This window comes from Notechis scutatus, chromosome 6 (assembly GCF_049901735.1).
Source record: "Notechis scutatus isolate UNSWTSFEM ecotype Mainland chromosome 6, rNotScu1.2, whole genome shotgun sequence".
NCBI lineage: Eukaryota > Metazoa > Chordata > Lepidosauria > Squamata > Elapidae > Notechis > Notechis scutatus.
This window is the reverse complement of record NC_142014.1, coordinates 14,180,057-14,201,503: the sequence shown is the minus strand read 5'-3', so window position 1 is coordinate 14,201,503 and position 21,447 is coordinate 14,180,057. Positions and strand designations below refer to the sequence as shown.

The window sequence follows — 21,447 nt, the reverse complement described above, 5'->3', positions numbered from 1 at the left end:
AACTAAAATGACTCAAACTAGATGTACTGAGTTTTGAAAGGAAAGAGAAACAAGATGGGTAGCTGCTGGTGGGGAAGGCATATCTTAACTTCTCTGTCCTTCAGAATGAAGAATAAGATAGTCTGGCTCTTTCTTGAATTAAGTAATTTAAGAAAATATGAATGGGACTCAAAGGCATTCTACTGCATATGTTTAGAGTTAATAAATTTACAAAAATTCTGAAGTCAAAAAAGATGAAAGCCTTTTTTCCTCTCCCTCTCCCTCCCTCCCTCCCTCTCTCTCTCTCTCTCTCTGTGTGTGTGTGTGTGTGTGTGTGTGTGTGTGTGTGTTTGTGTTTGGGGGGAGGGGAGAGAATGAATTGTTTTGGGGAATTTATAGAAAATTAATGTATTGGTCTAATCAATATATAAATATTGAACATTTAAAAATTTAAAGCTGCACCTTGGTGGGTGAATTAAACACACCATAGACAAATAAGAATTCAATTATAATTTACAACATATTATATCATATCTTTTTATACTATATCATAGCAGTATAGCTGTGGTTACGACAATAGCTATATACAAACCAGTATAGCTAACACAGAGTTAGGAAAGGGTTGAGAGCCAGTTTGGTGCAGCGGTTAAGGTGTCAGATTAGGAAACAGGGGACTGTGAGCTCTAGTACTGCCTTAGGCACAAAGCCATCTTGGGCCAGTCACTTTCTCTCATCTCTAGGAAGGGAACAATGACAAAACACTTTTGAACAGTCTTAAAGAATTGGGACACAATCGAATGGAAGAAGATTGAACAGTGAGCTTAGTATATAGAATCTAGCATTGTTTTTATTTTTCAGTAAGAAAAACACAGTACTTTCTTTCAGCTGGCTTGTCTGTGTTGATCCCAAAGCCTAATTAATATCCAGGAGAAGGAATTCTTCCCAATTCTAGAACTTTTAAATTTGCTTAATCCTTCTAAGGAAGCAGGCAATCTGTTCTTCATTTCTGATCTAATAAGAACAAATTGACTTCAGTACACCTCTTGGTTAGCCTCCGAGGCTAACCAAGTTAGGCTAGCAAGAAGACAGGAATAGATTCACCCATTTCTACAAAAGTGAACAAGGGAATCCACAAATAAAAGAGGCCCTCTATTCACGTATTTTTTTTCTTTTCTGAAAATTGTAGTAGTCTTGGAGATGGTAATGCTATTTCCCCAAAAATTTAGCCAATTTGCACTCCAAAATTATGGAACATCCATATATTCTATTCTATTAAATCAAACCTTGTTTTCCTTCAACTACTTAGGCTACTTTCTGGGCAATTATATCTGAAAATTATAGAGCTGTGCACTTAAGAAACACTGGGACAATTGCAGCAGAGGTAATATTTCACACCTTTGACTTCCCTGCTTTGGATGTGATGTTGGTATTTCTACTTCCATTAATTAGTAAGATTCCTGATTATGCAGGAATTCTAATTGCATTCAAGCCCTGACTTTATTCAAGTATAAAACCTGAATAAGGCTATACTTCATAGAGCTTTGAACATTGTAACAAAAGGAATACCTGTCACTTAACTCTAGAAAGCAATAAAACAACACTTACTTTCAGATCTATGTCAATTATAAATAAGACAGCTAAGAAATCAGTTCAAACCCAAATAATTATTTTCCAGACAAAACATTTAGACAAGATATCTTGAGCAAGGCTGGAACTGCCAATGCATTAATTATTTACTGGAAGGGGTTTTCCTTATGTCAGAACATAGATCATAAATAAGAAATAAAGCACAGCAGAGTAATGCATGAAAGTAGTCCTAAAACGTATCTTTCTTTCAAAGAAATCAGTTTGTCCTCTTTCTTTAAAAATGTATTTTAAGTATCAAAATGATACTTCAAAGTGTATTAAATCACTATCTTTACTTAATTGGCAATGAATTTATTTTGAAATGACATAACTTAAAACAAAAGTGTCCAGAAGCTAATAACAGCAGCAAAACTCATTATTTTAAAGAATTATTTATTGTTTCCCTTGGGAAATTTTATTGAATTTGACACAGAAGCTGAAGAAATCTAATCTTTTAAACATTATTTTAATTTTCAAAATAGAATGATACAGCATTAGACTTTGAGTTTTATTCTTGTCTACTTCTTTTTGTGCAGTAATAAACACTCTTCAGATTTTACCATTTTAATATTTACAGTCTTATTTATAACCATGTTTGTTGAGCTGGATGGATATATAAATTGTTTAAATAAATATATAAAGCAAGAAAGCACATAGGACAGACACACACATGTATAGAATTCATACCATGCCCCATTTTAAATTTGAGTTTGGGAAAATATTTTTTCTGTCATACAATAAAATGTGCAGCAACTTATTTGGGATTAAATAGCACAAACTAATCTAAAGACAAAGATTAAGTGCTTCCCTCATGACGCCCACTGTAGTACAAAGAGTTTTTTTTTTACTTGTACAAGGAAACTTTCCAATTCGCTCCTCTTCTTGAATATATTTCCTGCCTCCCCCACTATTTAGGAATATGGGATCGAATTTGGAACAGATGGGAAACAAAGCTTTAAAGGAATTTATTTTTCAGGCAGACATAATTCTGTTTTCAGGCAGACACAAATAGATTTTAACCTTCATTTATTTACAAAACCTAAAAATATCCTTGGATAACATGTCCTAATAAATCTACATATATTTGTGATGAGACTGCATTTTCTTACATTACAGAATTGGGACAAAAAAAAAAAAACATAATATGACTCACTCTACAGGAAGCAGAAATAAGTGCCTTTTTCTCCTCTGCAAGTACACTTAGTTTTATTTAGGGCATATTATAATGCATTTTAAGCATCTTGAAATAATATAATATGTTCCTTCCAGAACTATGATTGCGAGTTTGTTATATTTTATTATTATTATTACGGCATATGGGTTTGTTTGCATAACATACCAGAATAAGGTAAAATAGGGTAGGTTAGTTTCCTTATAAAAAATCCAAATATTCTTAATATTAATTTATTAATATAAATACATCAATTGTGTTTTGTTAACGTGCATTTAGGCCTAAGTGCCATAGAAGTCAATAAAATCTTTACTCTCTCTCTCCCTCTCTCCCTCTCTCTCTCTCTGTGTGTAATAAATAATAAATTTATTTATTAAATTTATATAGTCACCCATTTCACAAAATATGACTCGGCGGGGAGAGCGCACAACAATCAAATAACAATGTTAAGCAAAAACACAAATCAAGGAACAAGAAAAATTGTCTCGTCAGTAAAAAAAATGTTGTCTTGTTTTGTTTTCTTCAATTATACTGACAACTTGTCCTGTCAGGAAACACAATACTTTGGTGATGTTTCCTTTCAAAATGAACTGGAATGAAAGATGAGCTGTTTTCCAAAAAGAAAGAGTTAATTCACTGTGGGGACTTTGTCAATTCTTGTAACTAATTTACTGTTCCTGGAGGCAGGGAGGAAATTCACAGTGACCACAGACATTCCTTAATCTTTCAAGAGTGTTCTCTGGGAAATGAATGTAAATAGCCAGCTAAAGAGAGCCAAAACCACAAACATTAAAAAGTGTTTTAAAAACAGATTTAAAAAAAATGCTCAACCTCAGGCTTTATTTCTTATTTGACTTTTCCAATTTTTCGTGCCTTGTTTAGAAGATGTTTTGTCTGTCTGCAGTTCTACATAGTATTTACAATGAACAAGGAACCTATTAGTCATAACTTTAGGATCAAAGACAACCAGTCAAAATTGCATTTACTTGTTATCTACAACTTAAAATTATTCTCTAAACTCATCTTGACTGCTGTTTTAAATATGTCATTTTCATGGCAAAAATGCAGAAGTGGTTCGCCATTGTGTTCTTCCAAGATGTTATTTTGAATTCTGGTCTACGGATAGTCCTTGACTTGTGTCAACAATTGAGCCCAAATTTTTGTGGCTAAGCAAGGCAGAGGTTAAATGAGTTGTGCCCCATTTTATGACCTTTTGCCATGGTTGTTACTACAGTTGTTAAATGAATCAAGTTGTCATCAAGAGAATCTGGCTTTCCTCATTGATTGTCAGAAACTCCCTACAAATATTGCAAATGACAATCCCAGAACTCCTAGACTCTGTACCTTCTGCAGCAACCAATTGAAGCTTAGGTTTACAATCCTGGGATTTTCTGATGGATTCCCATGGAAGAACTAGAGGTCACTAGAGCTCATGCACTTCTACCTCACTATGGTATGAAGCCTGCCTTAAGTGCAACCTGATGCACATTAACAGAGGGCAGAGCTCTAATTACATTGTTTTTTTACTCTTGTCTTGTTTTTATTCTTCCTGGAGCCTCTTACTTCCATTACTGTACTGAAGTCAGATAAAAAGAACTTGCTATGTATCAAGATATATAAGGTGATGAAATAACAAAGCAATAATTGCATAATAAAAATCTGATCCATTGTTTTACACAGAAAGGATTGCTGAGAGTTGCTGAGATAAAATAGCCCAAGAAGAAGAGACGAAACATGGAAAAACTGTCCAAGACCTAAATCTAAGGAGCACATCCATATGGTTTACCTGTTGTTGCAGCTATTGATTACACTGCTGAGGCCAGGAAATCAGACAAATGGATATGAGCAGATGTAAAATAGGCAATACCATAGATTCTAAATATAAATTGTTTTCCCAGTAACAGTTAAATTTTTTCTCTGATTGCTAATTACTTCTCTGATAATGGTTTCCTGGTAACATGTGAATTATTTCCCTGGTAACTGCTACAAACAGTTTTCAAATGAAATGACTACCAGTGGTTTCATGTGAAAGTCTGTGTTATTTTACATGAATGTTGCTGGGATTAGTTGGCCTTCAGGGCAATACAACGGATGTTTATCGCTTTGCTTTGCAGATGAACTCCCCACAATTTTTACAGGTAGCAGACAAATGTGCCAGTTGCTGTGGACAAATCCTTTGGCAACTGGATACAGTTTGCTATATTTTATATGACAATCATACTGTCCAATCTGACCTCAACTATTTAGGAACTCAAAGCTCGTGTTCCCAAGAGTACTGCATGTAGATAGTCAAAAGTTCTTGAAACAGAAAGGAAACCAAAGTAAACTCATGGAACAGATAACAGAAAAACTAATTAATGTTAAAAACTAAACAATCCATAGGCCTGCTTTAAAAAAAAAAAAAGATATACACCAGGGGTGTCAAACTGGATTTCTTCGAGGGTCAGATCCACATTGTAGTTCTCCTATGTGGGCCAGCTGCAGGAGATGCAGCATCCTGCCAGCCAAAACGGAGCATGGGGGGCGTGTGAGGTCCCCTGCACTCCATTTTGGCTGCCAGAGGCACCACACACTAGTCCTTTGCTATTTCTAGGCCAGGCCCATGGGCCAGATTTAAGCACCTGTAGGCTGGATCCGGCCCTCAGGCCTTACACACTGTTTTTTTCATTTTTTTCATTTTCTTTCTTTTTTACCTTATTACTTTCCCTATTCTTCTTTTCAATTCATTTGTGTTACTTTTATTCTGCTGATAAATAAATACACATACACACAGATACACAACTTAAATTGCCAATAAAAGTAAATGACTTAACATTTGTTCATCAAAACAGCAGCAGCTCTTGGTGTTTACAACTACAGACAGAGTGTGAGCAGTGGTATCTCTCAAATTGTGGATTTTGATGACTGAGTGTTAACTGTAATTATTTGGTTACATCTAAAAATGAGCACCAAGAATTAATCCTCTACCTACTAAAACAAATAAGAGACTTAGAAAATAAGTAATTAATTTAAATTAGGAAATATTTTTCCAAAATTTTGTTTGACTCCTGGTAGAATTGAGCGCTCAGCCATTTCACGAAATTTCAAATTGTTTCTCCGTTTTATTCTAAATGCATAACATAAAAAATATAGGATGTCTGCAGTTTGTTTCCTACTTGAATCATGGAATATATTATATAAAAGATTTTAAAAAGCATTCCACAGAAAAATTATGCAATGTTATGCTAATTCAACCAGGTGCAAACAACTTGTGTTATGTTGGAACATAAAAAAATATTATTTTTATGCTTCGAGAAAATACTGCAAAGGATAGAGAAATGTCATAATGAAGCAGTGATTCCAGGGCATATATAGGCAAGCCTTTGCCAACTTTCCAAGTAACAACTAGAATCTAATTAGCAAAGAAGGTCAATTCCTCAACATATTTTTGAAGGCAGAGCAATGATATAAAAAGCTGACATAAAACATACAATAGTCAGCAAAAACATTTCTATGAGATTTTTGTTATTAAAGAGTTGCCTACACTCACATGAAGAGTGGCATAAAAAAGTAAGAGTTTCTTGGGTACTAATTTATTATAAAAAGGCTAGCTTATCCGAACATGTCCTACACTGACATGTAACACTAACCTGGAATAAAACCAAGTCATCAGGAACTACTACAGCTTGGTCCAATTGACACAGAAAATACTGTTTCATGATATGGTAATATTTCTGTACTCTTATAATTGATCATTCATCCTAGCAAACCTAAATCAAATCTAGAACAAGCATTCAGTGGATACTACAAAAAATTAATTACATTATTGCAATCTAGGCATCACACAGGATAGTCCAAGTCTTCATTTTTTGGCTATAGCATGCCCACTTTAACTCTATTAGATATTGGGGGGAGGGGTTTCCCATGGGAAAGTGAAGAACAAAGCTCAATTCATCAGATATTTAAAGAATGATACCGTGTACCTCCACAAACTTTTCTCTTCCTGCTTATACCTAGCATACTTTTGATTGACTTATCTTTCCATATAGTTACTTGTTTTATATTATGATTAACCACTTTTATTGCCCTCTTCCGAACCCTTCAACCCTTCAACATTGCTATTTTGTTTATGAGATCACACTATTTCAGAATAATGTAACCAAATAATCTGTATGTTCCTGACTTGGAACTATGTTTCTTCAGGGTAACCTAAAGTTACATTAACTTATTTTTGGTATGATGTCAATTAAAGTTTTGTCTTTGTTAATTGAATATTGAGTTCTGTTGCACCCTAATTTTTCCAAGTGATGTAGCTGCTATCTTCTATCTACAGTACACATTTCTCTCGTTGCTCTTATTGAATTATAGAAAGTTGCATTTGACTTTGTTGAGCTTTCCAACTTATAAAGGCCCCAGTTTTAATAATAATATGTGGAATGCTGGATATCACCATGTTGAAAAAGAAAAAGGGGCATTGAAATAATATCTAAATGATAATGAGGAAGATGCACTGAAACTATTATACTATGAAGATTTACTAAGTATTGGTGAGACCAAACTGGGCTACAAGAAAGACAAAGTAATAGAAAGCAAAGGAGATAAATTGCTTTGGAACTTGATAATTAAAACAGGCAAGCACCTGCCACATAAAACCCCAAATTTAACTGTTAATAAGAAATACAAAAAGTCTGGATAATGAACATGCAATATTTGTATACAGCAGAATACAAAAGAATAGGAGAAAATCACAAAATACAAAGACCTGTAAATAGAAGAAGGACTGTGGCAAAAGAAAGGAAAGATAGTACCAATAGTGATCAATGCAATCCCAAAACTTCTAGCATTGACAGACTCATTAGTGGTCAATTGCAAAATGCAGTTTTACTTGGAAACCTTAGAGATCCTGCAACAATATCTTTAACACCATCAAACAACATCTGCCTAACCCAGGTTCTTAAGAACTCAATAGGTGGATAAAAATGCCAAATCCAGTGTAAACATCTGGATCACTGTATAAGGAGCCATAATAACAATTTCTCCCAAGTCCTGTTAAAAATCACAAAGACAGATATTCCTTTTTTCATGTTGAAAACTACTGAGCTTAAAAACAAGAACAAAACTATGCAGGATCTCACTTGAAACTCCAGTCCAGTTTGAACAGATGTTGCCAATGAGTTTCCTAAAGTACTTGATAATATTTAATGGGCTTGTTAACTAAATTATCACAAAAGAAAGCACAAGCAAGGAAAAATATATTAACAGCACTTTTTTCTAGTCATTAAATTATTCATCCCATAAAAACGGTACCATACTAGGATTCACTTTTGAGAAATTCACAATTCTTTTTGGACTCGAAAAAACACAGCCTTAGTTATAACAATCCCTGACCTCCTATCAAGATGTTTACAACTTTCTTTATAAACAATTCTTAGGACTTCCCTTTTAGCAAAGCTGAAATGACTAGTCTATAGTGTCTTGGATAAGATGCCTATGTCCAAATTGTTTATCAGCTCTGTGATTTGGGGCCTAGGTGGTTTCACAACATCTGACGGGCGAAGCAGAATGAACTGCTAGAACTTTCTATTTCAAAAGCTTTGTGTAGAAATTATATTCCATATTTTTCTCATTCAGACTTTATAATACATCTATCAAGCCTGAAGCTTTGCTTAGCCATTTATTGTTTATATTAAGAATAAACTCCAAAACAGAAGCTAGGAGAATTCAGCCTTGTGTGAAAACAACTTTTATTCCTTCCAAGAATTCTGAGGTCCATCAAAAAATGACCCTGATAAAAAAAAATGGAATGCAATTAAATTATTCTGATCTTCAGAATTCTTGGGTGTGTGTGTGTGAATTTCTTCCATTCAAAACTCTAGTTCATGCACTCTCAACCTGACTTTATTTAAAAAGTATAAACTAGGATGCTTATTTATTTAAGAGATTAGTTCGTTAAGAAAATGTATGACCACTCAGCCTGAGCAATTATAACCCTGGGGAGTGTTCAATTAATTAGAAAAACACAAACAATGCAGTTTATTAAATTGCAGTTTAAACAACCACAGTTAATCAATGGCCAGGAAGTTAAACTCATATAATAACCATCTAGACAGGAACTCCAATCAATTTATTCTCAATGCTCAAGGAAAGAATCATATTTTTAAGAGCCTTTCTAAAAGCCAACTATATATTTGAGGTGGGGAGTGAGTAATCATGTCAGAAGGCAGGCACTGTAATGGGAAAGGTAAACGTCAGAGGTCCTGCCAGAGAAGAAGAACACTGTTCAGAGAAGTCCAACTTCTTAGAGCATGTGGGATGGAAAAATGCTGTAAGTCAGACCTATGCCATGAATGGATCTATAAGGCAGGGCTGGCTCTAGATATTTTGGCACCCTGGACAAGTCATATTCTGGTACCCTATTATGGTTTGGTCCATCTTCTGATTTTGTTAGTAATTTCAAAAAGGCACCCTTTTGTTTCTTTTGAGTATTTTAGCTTTACGCTTATGATTTTTCAGCCCCAATCTGTCAACTCGCAAAGCATCCCTGAACTCTGACACAATCATGTTTCTGTTTTTCTCAGGCATGTTCACCCTATTTACTGTGAATCACATTAAATAATTCCATCAGGATTCAGGCCAAGGTATGGGATAGAGATGGCATATTTAAATTTTAAATATTTTAGCCAGGATTCAGATCCGTTTGGGACAGAGATGGCATTGATCATACTCTTGGATGACCTCTGGCAGGAGAGGCATGAGGGGGGGGGTTGTTGCATTCTTCCTCTCTTCTTGAACTCTCAGTGGCTTTTGAGACCACTGATTGTGTTACCCTTCTGGACTGGTGCCGAGAATTAAGAATGGGTGGCACTGTGCAATGTTGGTTTTCCTCCTTTGTGTGAGGGCCAGGACGATTCAGCTCAACCCAAACAAGAATGACTTGCTTTGGGTGTTTGGACATTCTGGTACTGAAGACTTTTCATTGTTGGTCTTGGATGAGGTAGCACTGCCTAGTATGCAGTTTAGGGGCCTCTTCTTGGACTCCTGCTTGAAAAGAAACTGTAGTGGGATGGGGCTTTGCACATTGTTGGATTGTGTGCCACTTATGCCCATTTCTGGATCAAGGGGTCTGCTCATTATCACTCATGCCCTCATGATCTACCATCTGGACTAGTGCAATCACTCTACATGGGGCTGGCCTTGAAGAGCATGCAGAAACTTCAGCTGATACAGAATGTGGTAGCACAGATAATAAATAGTGCTGGTTATTGACTAACAAGTCTAATTCATGAACTGCAATTCCAGATGCTGGTTGTCACCTTGAAAGTTCAAAACATGGGACCAGTTTCTTCCTAGCTCTCCACTCTGATCAGGCAGAAGAGGTATACTTTGGGTTCTATCAGCTAAGGAATATTAGTTGGCAAGTTTTTGAAGACATATCTTTCTGCTGTAGTGCCTCCTTATGGAACATTCGTTGTCCAAAAACCAGGATGGCCCCATCCCTGCTGGCTTTCATAAGTCTTTGTGTCCACGCCTAGACTCCTGAATGATTCAGGGACCCATTTTGTGGTTTATTTAGTCATTAGGGTGGATGATTTCTTCTTGGTTCCTTTGTATTTAATGTTTGTATTGTTTTAATTGCTTTATTTTTAAAACTGTGGCCATTCGAAATAACAAAAAAATTACTATTTACTTGTCCACCAAAGTAAATAATTTTAATTATATCAACTCGTTGTTTTAATTTAGTGTGATTATATTTAACCCTTAGGCAGCTGCACTGGAACAGCTTGCTTGCTCAGTACCTTCCTATCTGACCTTTGACTTGCTTCAGTAGTATTATCAGCTTTCTATGTGCCATAGCTGTAGTAATATATTCTTTTTTTGTAATGTGCAACTGTGAACTACAGAAATTTACAGGGAAGATGATCAGATTTTAGACTCATACTGTATATTTTCAAAGTCTTTTGATTTTGCTGCCTCTCCCCTAAAATTTGGCACTCTAGGGCAGGGGTCTCCAACCTTGACAACTTTAAGACTTGTGGACTTCAATTCCTCACCAAAGCTGAGGAATTCTGGGAGCTGAAGTCCACAAGTCTTAAAGTTGCCAAAGTTGGAGACCCCTGCTGTAGGGGAGTGCCTAGGTTGCCTAGGCTTAGAATTGGTCCTGCTACAGGTGATATTTAACATCTTGTAATTCACCCAGAAGCTTATGCGGGTTCATGGAGATGTAGAACAAAGTACTGGAGAGGGGGATAAGTAAGTGTTTATATTATTGCTTGTATTCAACGATTTGGCATTAGAAATCCTTGAAACCAAATCACTCAAGAATAATACCAATAGATACAAATTTGCGTAGCTAGTCTTTTTCTGAGATAAACAATGACCGTAGCTCAGACATTTCCCTTTGCTTCTATAATGAATAGTAATCAGCGGAATGCAGCAGCTACTGCTGTTTTTACAGGTGCTCCCTCAGGAAGAGGGAAAGTTAGTTTTTATGTGGACTCTACTTCTTATTTTCATTTTTTTGGTCTGGACGTTTTCCAAAATCATCAAGAATGTAAGTGAAAGGAGAAAACTTTCTCCCTACTGAAAGGGCAGCTGCACTCAACAGATGTGAGAGAAGTCTTCACACAGATGTGAGAGACTGACCATTGCAAATATTTACAAGTTGGAGGTTTCTAATTTTAAGGAAGCTTCACAGTTTTACTAGTGATATCTCATCAGGTAAACTTATATACTCTTAGTCAAATATGAATGTATCATTAAATACAAATTGATGCCTCTTGTATAATTTAACAGTTCTTTACTGTTTCTAAGGCTGAATGAATGTGCAGATATGTTCATGTGTACATCATGCGCTCTCTATGGCCAGGTGGCTACTACTGAAGAAACGAATTGCTATTTGTCATAGGATTAGATTAGATTAGATTAGATTAGATTAGATTAGAAGAACTTTATTGTCATTGTACAAGTACAACGAAACTGTGGATGCATCCCAGCAACTGTTCGCAATACAATAAAACCAAAGCACTATTTGTCATAGGAACATTATAACCAGGGGTGGGATTCAACTGGTGTTACTACCGGTTCGGTGACTATGTTTTGCACGCACATTCGCACGTCACACGCACATGCGCCTAACATGCGCTGTGCGCGCATGTAAAAAAAAAAAAAACATCAGCTGTGCCACCCGGACAGCTGAAAAGCGCAGCGCACGGGTGCGCAGCATTTGAAAAGCCTCTTTACCTGCTTTTTCAATCTCAGCTGTGCCGCGCAAAGCAGCTGAAGTTGAAAAAGCAGGAAATAAAGGACAAGAAAGAGCTCGGGTGGGTGGGTGGGCCAAATAGCAGCAAACACAGAACCGGTTCAGTGTCTGCTGCTCTTCAGAGCTACCGGTTCTACCGAACTGGGCAGAACTGGTAGCATCCCACCCGATTATAACATTGAGCCCACTGTAAATGCATTGCCTTTTTGTCTTAAACAGAAGAAAAACAAGTTCATCAATGTGGTTTAGATATTCTGTATATTGTGAGACGAAGGTATCATTTGGCAGCAGCTCTCTGCCAATTTTTAAAAAGAATAGAGAAGTTGCTGAGAAACCAGGAAGGAAAGGATGGGTAGCAGGGAATCTAGAAATACATTTGCACTAAGAAGTTTAACTGCGCATCACTTTAAAGAAATAGCTCAAAGCTCCCTTTGTAGCTCCTCCTGCATCACAGAATGCAAAGCTATCCTTGTTGACTTGCTACCTTTTAACTTTAGAAACAGATTCTCACCTGATTTCTGATTTCAAATGTAAACTTTTTAGATCTACCTAGTGCAGTTTCTGATCACAAGAAGAATACTAGGTAACTTTGTAGGTTTCAAAGAATTAACTTGATAAATCAACCAAAAGCCTTCTCTTTGAGACTTCCCTAATCTTCTCCATTTGATTAAAAAGAAAAGCAAGAAAAAACACGGTGTACTGGTTTGTGTTCAGTTAAACAATTTGCAATATGCTGCAAAAGGTGAATTTGATTCATAAGTTCTGCTGTTTTAGTAATGTAAAAGGATATTCAGTTGTATATAAAATTTGCGTCATGTAACAACTGTCTGCAGATTACATGGTGTTCCTGTTGTTGCAAAAGAAGAAAGCCAGAACTGTGAGAAAGATAAAATGAAAGACATAAAGATTCATTTTCTGCTGTGCCTATCTGAGCATAAAGTGATTATGTTTGTAGCTGGGGTTCAAGGCAATCCTTTAAAAAAAAAAAAGGCCCAAACAGGAAAACAGGCCAGAACTCCATAAATACCAATGTATTCTTCAAAATATAGTTTATTAAAATTCATTCTTATTTATTTTGGAGTTTCTCTATGAAAACTGTAGTAATAAAACAAAAGATATATGAAGCCAAATGATTCAGATGGCTGAACTGTCACCTCTAGAACCTATACTGGTTAATTTCCAAAAGACTCAATTGATTTATCTAACGTGGTAATCGTGTAATTTATTTGGTTTTTAACTTGGCATGTTGTATGAATCCATATGAATTGTATGAATTGTAAATCAAAATTTATTACTGTATTGTACAGAGTTAACTAAGATATGTTTAATAAACTATGGCTATACAATGGCTTCAAGTGAGTAAACCCAGTCACTAAAAGGTTTATAAAATCATCATAAAAATTGGATACTGTTATATATTATACTAAACTATAAACCACAATTGCTGACTCATAAAACATACCTTTTTATTTAATTCAAATGAAAGACTGCCCATCTTACTCTCAGAATGACTCCTGAAATAGCAGGATGAATGAGTTCAGGCATCACTTTTCAGAATAGTGTGCTTGGTTGGTGTGTTGTACAAATCCACTCATCCTGCTATTTCCTGCTTTGTGCATACATCTTTTTAGATTATTTGACTGTCACTATTATCTGTTTTTAAAGATCTGCTTTTACTATCTCCTTCTCTTAAATAATGCTGTGCCATTTATTCATTTATTTATTTTTCCATATATCAAAATATTTTAGGATTGCTTTTTGGCTCTGAAATATTTATCCCAATATGAATTAAATTGGAAATTTTAATATGTAATTAAAAAATGAGATCAACCATCTTAAATTCAAATGCGATGCTACCAAATTTAAAATCGCTTGAAACCAAGCAAGGGGGGGGAAAAAGTGCTCCACCAAATATTAAGTGATGAAATCCATCTTCAGAGAGTTTGCCTTGTTTCTGATCCAACAAACTTAACTTCTCTTGGTAATGGCAGAATATTGGGTGGATAGAGTTTATGATTATGTGACGAGACTGGGCAGCCCCTGAGATCTGATCTTCAACACAGAGTTTTGAAACAAGTGTCAGGCCAAAGACAGTCCCTGTATGTGGCAATATTTAGCAGTGGTCGCTCTTCCTGAAACTGTGTACTTTACCTGAATATATAGTCCTCAACTTACAGTTTGTTTCATGACCGTTTGAAGTTACAATGGCACTGAAAAAGTGACTTATGACCAGTGGTGGTATTCTACCATTTTGGTCCTGTTCTGCTGAGCCGATAGTGGCGATGAGCAGCGGAGGCTCTCCACTGCTCTGCTGTTGGGCCCGCCCCACTCATCCACCCGCCCAAGCTTCCATACTCACCTTTATCCTCTGATTTTGAACTGCAGCTGCTTTGCATGGCACAGCAGAGTGCCGCGCGGCAGCTGCTGAAGCGATCGGAAGAGTGAAGGCTTGCAGGAGGTGAGTTGGAAGGCCTCTGCGCCTGTGCAAAGTGTGTGTTTGGCACGTGCGCCCGCCAAGCCATGCCCACTGAATCGGTGGTAAAACTTTTTGAATCCCACCACTGCTTATGACCATTTGTCATACTTACGACCATTATAATATTGCCATGGTCATGTGATCAGAATTCAGATGCTTGGCAACTGACTCATAACAATGACGGTTGCAGTGTCCAGGGGTCATGTGATCAATTTTCATGACCTTTGACAAGCAAAGTCAACAGGGAAGCTAGATTCACGTGACAACTGTGTTACTAACTTAACAGCTGCAGTGTTTCTTAACAACCGTGGCAAGAAACTGTGGTAAAATGGAGGAAAGCTCACAACCACTGTCTCACTTAACAATATAAATTTGGGGCTCAATTGTGGGTGTAAGTCAAAGGCTACCTGTACTTTAAAGTAGTGGACGTAGGTGCTATATTCATACCTAGAAGAATCTTTTAGAGATCATACCCCAGAATTGCACCGCCCTGTTCAATATGAAACAGATTGCAATGTTTGGCCATCATCATGACATGACGGGTCACAGTTAGACTGCATAATGGTGTAAAGTGTGAATGTAGTTTTTTAAATCCCGGTTTTCTTTTGATAATCTATTTTCAAATTAATCCTTTTTTCAATGTCCAACTTGCATGCACCTTTAGAACAGATTTAACCAATCTCATATTCTCCAACTGTTTTGATTTAATAATTCCCATCATGCTCATCTGGTGTCTTGCTAGGTGATCTATTTTAAACACCCAGAAGATGCATTTCAAAGCACAAGCAATACACTCCTCCTCTCGATGGTATAGTTTTGTTTTTTTTAACAGATTTCTTTTGTTAATGTAAACTGCAGGTGTTGGCTATCCAATATTGACTAGGTCTGCAGCAGGAGCAAAATAATACATTCCTTCTGTCTCAATTGCCTGTGCTTTCCTTACAGAAACAAATGAAAAAGAAATAACTCTGCAAGATACATCTTTAAGAAAATTCATAGGTTGACTCCATCAAGTGTGCAAAATCACTCAACCAGTCTTCACAATATATTAATTTCACTACAATGCACAAAGGTATGATCATGGCAGACAGATGGATATTTTTTTATTGTATTCAAGGCTGAAATGGTATCAAGGTTAACTGTCATTTAATTTATCTCCATCAGACTGCAGCATAAACTCACCGTCTGCCAAACAGAGAATTTCTGGAATGGCTAAGAAAGATCAGAGTGCTTTGTAAATCTAACAATTCTGGTATTGTATGAAAACAACAAATCAATGCACTAAATGCAGAGTTTCAACTCAAGAAAAAAGATTTACCAAAATTTAATAATAGCTATCAGCTCAAACTAAACATGTAAAGTTTTGAATGATAGTCTTTAGACAGCATCATATTTCTCAAGCCAATGTAATATGAGACTAGGTATGGCTATTAGTAAAAATGTAATTACGGATCCCTTCAGTAATTTAGAGTGTATATATGAATGTTATAAAACATTATGAGATAGACTGCATTATCCAAGCAGTTGTCCCAACTGTCAGGGGTAAGATTCTACAGGTTTGCACCTATTCACTAGAACTGGTTGTTAACATTCTACAGGGCCCAGGCCACGCGTCCCCACGGCTCCCTTTTTCCCCTTTTTCCCTGGGATCTTTTTTTCCTTTCCTTTTTTACTTTTACCTAGAGGTGACCTCCTAGCGCCAGTTTCGTTGGTGTGCTGCCCCAAACGCGGGGCCGACCGCCCCTCCTTTCTCTTTCTCTTTTCTTTTCTCTTTTTTCCTTTGCGCGGGCGGCCCCGGGGCGGGGGGGGGTGGTAGTTTTTTTTCGGCTTTTGGCGGGAGGGGCTGAGCCCCCGGTTGGCGGCGGCGGGCCTTGTGTTCCTTCTAAGCAGTTCGGAGAACCCGTTGTTAGAAGAAATTACTGGCCTAATCCTGTAAGGAAGGCAGGAAGGAAACATTCTGGTGTTGCTTATAGAAACTGCCTCTCCGTTAACCCTTATTACATTCTTGGCAGGACTAGACTTCCTGTCTCTGGAACGTCTCTGGAGTTTATTTTCCCCTCCTTTGCTGATACTTTGCTTGTGTGGAGTGACCATTCAAAGTTACAATGGCACTGAAAAAAGTGACTTATGACCATTTTTCACACTTATGACTGTTGTAGCATCCCCACAGTCACGAGAGGCCAGGCAAGGAGATGCGTGCCTCGATGTGAGTGATATTGAGTTGGCCACCCCCAGCCAATAACATGACCACCAAGCCATGCCCACTACCTAAGCCATGCCTACAGAACCAGTTTTTTAAAATTTTGAATCCCATCCCTGCCAACCGTGCATTATCCTCCTAGTTCACAGACTACAGCTTGCAGAACTTCATTGCCTGGGTGATCTATTCTACTAGGCTTTCTTCTGCAGCAATTACAATAGCTGCCCTGTTTTTCCTAGTCTGTACAACTTTAATCCAAAGAGAAGACCGCATAAACAACTGCTGTCTACGAAGCTTGATTTCTGTCTAAACGCTTATAAACAGTAGGCTAAAACACCATGTGGAATTTAAATGAAGGATCCAGCAAAATATTGTTCTGGAAGGCACAGCATCTAAGGATAATTAATTAATTATATGTAATATAATTAAATTAAAAATAAAATGTAATTAATTTACATTTTAATTTTTTAACAGTAGAAAACCACTGTATCTTTATTATTAGAATTGGCATATATAGTCATCAGTGTAGGAGAATGGAAAACAGAAAATGGCAGGCTTGATTTACATTCTTTTATAACATTTAACAATTTTTAAAATTGCCCATAGTTTGTAAGTGAGGCAGTAGTGTTTATATCTCTCAGTTGAGCAATCTTAATCCAAAGAATATCAGTTCCTGATCTCTAGTCTAGCCATAGGTTGTACAAACTATATATATATATATATTATTTCTACACAAGTTTACAAAAGATGATTCTTGCAGAAGTTTCTGGAAGATACACAGTAAAGTCATGGAAATAAATAAAATGTCTGCTTAGCATCATAATCCAGACATTGTTTCTTCCGAATATGCTTTCTAAAATTGGCTCTCATTTTCCCCCCATGCAGATCATCAATCACATGATATACCAAGGGATTATATTAAATGCAGATGTTTTTGTGTCATAAAATAATCCATTCAGCTGCAGTATTTTGACACCAAACAGTGCTCAGACTAAACTACCCTTGTCTAATGGCTATGTGCACATAATTCAAGATTCATTTTCATGGTTTTGATTTCTTTCACATAATATATATATACATCTAAATTTATCAGTAACAATTCAGAAAATAAAGACAATGGGACCAAAATCTTTATTTCAGTAGTTAACAATAAGTTTCAGGCATTCTTAGTATTCTGAGTTTATAACAGAAAAAGAACGTTTTGCAATATCATAATTTACCTTTTCAAAGGTATTTATGCAGATAAATCCAATGTCCTACATTTATGTAAATGTAATATTTAATATTAACATTTTTATTTTTTTTCCCTTGAAGCTATTTGAAGTAAAATTGAAAAATGAAAAGTGCTTTATTCTGCCTTGCATATTGTGTACATTTCTTTTACTAAATTTGGACAAGGCCCACACAGTTTAATCTATTTGAAGTAAAATATTTGAAATGAAAAAATAATAAAAAACAAACAAGCAGATCAAGAATGCGCTTGCAGAGGATTTTACAGGCATTAAATTGCTGCAAAACGTAGCCTCTGCCTTGTGGACTGACAATTAAAATCAATGTATTAAAGCCTCATTTTCTCGAAATACGTTCAGCATGTTCCATGTCAGCATAATACATTTTACTGTCATAACCAATGTGAATTAATCATTGCCCTAAACTCCTTTTAAAATTTATCAGAAAAAAGTATGATAGATTCCATTTGTAAAGAATTTAAAAAAGCATTTTAACAGCCCATAAGGGAGTATAGACTGAGTACTGTGACTGATTTAAATATATTTTATGATTGAATTTGAACCCATGAATGGGAAGTTTCTGTAGCATAAAGATTAGAAATGCATGGTGACGTTGATTAAAATGTTATCATTTTAATTTTTTTTGTTGAAAGCAGATTGTTCAAAGAAAAAAAGTCCACCACGAGTGATAAAAGAATCCTGCTAAGACAGTCCTCTTGGCTGACTTTTTAAATAGATAGATTGAAGAACAACAGAATTGAAATAGTTAGGTAAGCAAAGTAATGTCCTTTGTCAGAACATTCTTCCAAAAGTGGTCTATTCTAGCACAGACATTCGTAGAATAGAAATAGTAACACGAAAAGGATAAACAGTTGCAGTCACAATAGTTACCTGCTTATATGACTCACCTGTTGTTGCCAAGAATATCACAATCCCTTCTATGGTGATCATAATGAACAACAGTATTGTATTATTCCATAATTAAAACATTCTCCTCTTCTTTGGCTTGTCAACCAAAACTCATTTAAGATTGTTTTAAAATATTACTTAATTATCAAGTAACTAGCTCGATACCCGTGCTTTGCTACGGGTATGTGGTCTGGCTTAGTTTTGGGGGAGGAAAGCAAGGGGAAAAAAATTCTGCATACCAGCATCCATCGCTATTCATCTGGCTACCCGTCCCTTCAGTGTGTGAGAGAGTTGAGGGCTGTTTGGAAACTGAAACAGTATTTGCTGTGTGAGCATGAAGGAGACAGCAAGGAGCCTGGGCGTGGCTTAGCTCAACTGTATTGTACTAAAGCTGTTTGGTGTTGTGAAATTAAAACTGAAACTGAAACTCCTCTCCTTTGCTTGTGTTTTGCATTTGGAACATATTTCTTTTCAGGTGGGGAGGGGGAACAGAACTTCTTAGCATCAGAGCGTGTTAACAATAATACACAAAATACTAACGCTCTGATGGTCATTTTAAAACATCTTTTCTTAGTGAGCACCTAGCAGCCAAGAAAAACATACATGCCAAATTTCAAGTTTGTAGGCTTTACGGTTCTGGAGATTTTGGGATGAGGTGTGAGTGGTATTTCGCAAAAGTTTTCTTAGGGCAAGAGGTGCGGCTTGGTTGGTCCCGCATTGGGTTTAAGTTGCAGTTCACGCCGCCACCAGGCTCAGTGTCCGTCGGGTCAGACTTACGGGTTCGTTGAGGGGCGCCTTTGTGTGCCAGGTTTTCTTCTCCTGATTGGTTGGGAGCTTGGTCTGTGTTTATTGTCTGAGTTTGCTGTGCTGCGATTGGTGTCTCTATATATATATATCTGGGTGCCTGGTTGGGATGTGGTTGGGATGGGATCTGGTTGGGATGTTGGGATGGTGATCCTCAGCTCATATATATATATATATATATATATATATATATATATATATATATATATATATATATATATATATATATATATATATATAAAGTAATAATATATAATTACTATAATTATCCATATATATATAAGAAATTGAAGAAATTTTGTAGGTATATAATAGGTTGAATTGTGAAAAGCTGTCTGTTTTTAAGGCCAAAGCAATGTAGTCAGTCCCTCAGTAGCAATATGATAGCTAATACAGGATAGCAATCTGAAATGCCTGATAATAGCAACCTAAGTTAAATTGCTTTTTAGTTTAACTAACTTTGAAAGGAAAAATTTCCACTATATGTTTGAAAACATTTCATAAGAGGTTTCAAATATTTTTGGTTATGTTTCAGTTAATTTTTGTTTAAATAGTATGCCTCTGTCACTTCTTCATTCTTTCCATTACTGAACGATGTACTTTTCATTATAATTTAAATAGTTATCACGAGGAGTTTGCCTTTCTCCTATTACTTTTACTAGTAATCCTGGACATACACTTACAGAGGACCAGAATATCAGTGCTAACTCATGATAGTCATTAAATCGAGATACTCATGTGATTGGACTTGATTTTACAACTGTTTTTAATGATGATTATTAAGTGAATACTGCGATTCTCCCAAATGGGCACTTTTTGACAGAAACTGGTAAAAACGGCTGGAAAATTAGGGGGGGAAAGTAGCAAATTGCAGTCACATCACTTTGGGTCATTGCAACTAGTCAGAAATGTGAGGTAGTTGCCAAGTGACCCTGTGTGTGTGTGTGTGTGTGTGTGTGTGTGTGCACGTGCGTGTGTGTAAGAGGCACAACATTTTACAATGTCTGGAAATGCTTTCTAAGACCCTCGTAATGCCAAACGATTATTAAACCACCAGTCCTAAGTCAAGTGCTACCTGTAATAGTTGGAAGAATCCTTTACACGTGTTCTTCTCCTACATTATCCCTTGATGAATGTGGTAAACTAATTTTGTGCCAAATCAGATTCATTTAAATTGCTGCTATGAAAACATTTACTGAGGATTCACTTTATGGCAGCGAATCCTCAGAAATGACAATATTTCTATAAGATGTTTGAATGCTCCAAGATGTGTTTCAGTAACATAAGTTGAGCAAAATATGATTTTGGTTGCTGAGAATAAGAGATTGTAGAAGTCTAAAATAAATTTGCATTTTTCTTAGCTTGGCTCATAAAGGAAGTTTCTGCATTCCATTGTTTGACCACAACTGCATGCAAGAATAGTGCATTGTACAGATAATCCTTGACTCATGACCACAACCGAGCTCAAAGTTACTGTTGCTAAGCAAGACAATTACGTGAATTTTGCCCCATTTCACGACCTTCCTTGCCACAATTGTTAAGTGAATCACTACACTAGTTAAGAGTAGCATGGTATCTGGCTTCACCTTTGACTTGGCTTGTAAGAAGGTTGCAAAAGGTGATCTCATGACCCCAGGATAATGCAGGATAATGCAACGGTCATAAGTATGAGTTAATTGCCAAGCATTTCAAGTCTGGTTGTGTGACCATGGGGATACTGCAATGGTCATAAGTGTGAAAAATTACATGTCACTTTTTTCAGTGGCATTGTAACTTCGAATGGTCACTAAATGAAATGTTATAAACCGAGGACCA

General features: G+C 36.3%; 1 protein-coding gene and 1 long non-coding RNA gene across 9 annotated transcripts in view; one reads left to right on the top strand and one right to left on the bottom strand.

The window, feature by feature from the left end:
• Window positions 1-16,079, top strand: part of LOC148130126 (uncharacterized) — a 113,529-nt gene extending 97,450 nt beyond the window's left edge. The window contains exons 2-3 of the long non-coding RNA XR_015750273.1: window positions 15,436-15,562; window positions 15,655-16,079. This is a non-coding gene — a long non-coding RNA (uncharacterized LOC148130126). The remainder of the gene's footprint in view (window positions 1-15,435; window positions 15,563-15,654) is intronic.
• PLXNB2 (plexin B2) overlaps window positions 1-21,447 on the bottom strand; it is a 357,594-nt gene that overhangs the window by 177,999 nt on the left and 158,148 nt on the right. The gene's annotated exons all lie outside the window — the stretch shown is intronic.